The sequence below is a fragment of the Bison bison genome, unplaced genomic scaffold (genome assembly GCF_000754665.1).
Source record: "Bison bison bison isolate TAMUID 2011002044 unplaced genomic scaffold, Bison_UMD1.0 scf7180017854205, whole genome shotgun sequence".
NCBI lineage: Eukaryota > Metazoa > Chordata > Mammalia > Artiodactyla > Bovidae > Bison > Bison bison.
In genome coordinates, this window is record NW_011484778.1 from 25,138 (window position 1) to 26,012 (window position 875).

At 39.3% G+C, this 875-nt stretch overlaps 1 long non-coding RNA gene across 2 annotated transcripts in view; it reads right to left on the bottom strand.

Moving 5' to 3' along the window:
• LOC105000245 overlaps positions 1-875 on the bottom strand; it is a 6,103-nt gene continuing 5,228 nt past the window's right edge. The window contains exons 3-4 of one of the 2 annotated variants that reach the window (XR_826709.1): positions 527-599; positions 1-346 (exon numbers count right to left, since the gene is read on the bottom strand). This is a non-coding gene — a long non-coding RNA (uncharacterized LOC105000245). Of the gene's footprint in view, positions 347-526; positions 604-875 lie in introns of both variants that reach the window. The other variant, XR_826708.1, reaches the window with a different exon arrangement.

An 875-nucleotide genomic window follows, 5' to 3' on the forward strand; every position in this document is an offset into this window, starting at 1 on the left:
TCTAGGAGCATGAAACCACTTAGTTAAACCGTCTTTGGCAGCCACAGTCTGCTCCTGGTATCAATCTCAATGACCTACACAGGGGACAGATGCCTTTAAAAGCTAAATGCCCATCTTATATAACTGGAAGTTTTCCCTCTTCTAAATCTTTCTTCTGATGAAACAATCTTTTAAAACCCTTCTCCAAAGCAGCTCTTCTTTTTTGTTTTAGATAGTACATCATGCTTTGTGGAATGACAAAGGTCCAAGTATTGACTTTTCATTGTACTGTTTCCTTATGCCAATATCTGGTGTTTGGGGTTGCCTGAAGTCATTCTGCCCACGGTTTCTGGCCCATTCATTAATCCTATTGAAAAGAAAAAATAAAATAAAAATGGAGCTATATGGTACTATTTGTGTCATTTCCTCTGTCCTCAACCCCTTTAACACCCTGTCATTGAACCAGAGAGTTCTTCTAAGTTGCAAACTTTTTTGGGGGTTCTTTCTTTATAAAGGTCAACAGAAACCTCCACAAAGGCAGACCTACCTGAGAAGAGAGGCTGGTAGTGACTCTCACGAGTAGCAACAGAAATAGTGCAGCACAACAACTTATCTTCAATCTACCTTTAAAAAGTACAAGTTCATGAAGTGAGTCTCAGTGCTTCCTCCAATTAAGTAAAGGATTTTATGACTTCCTTCAGTTCTTTCTTCTCCCTCCCTCCCTTCATTCTTCAAGGAAATGAGTTCATTCCTATCTTCACTCACAAACAGCAGAGATCATGGTTTGCTTCCTTCAATCATGTAGACTTTTAGGTCTAATACCCACTAAAATGTCAAGCATTTGTTACTCTATAATGGGATATCATAGTTTCCCTCTCCTTCCTCTCTGCACTGCA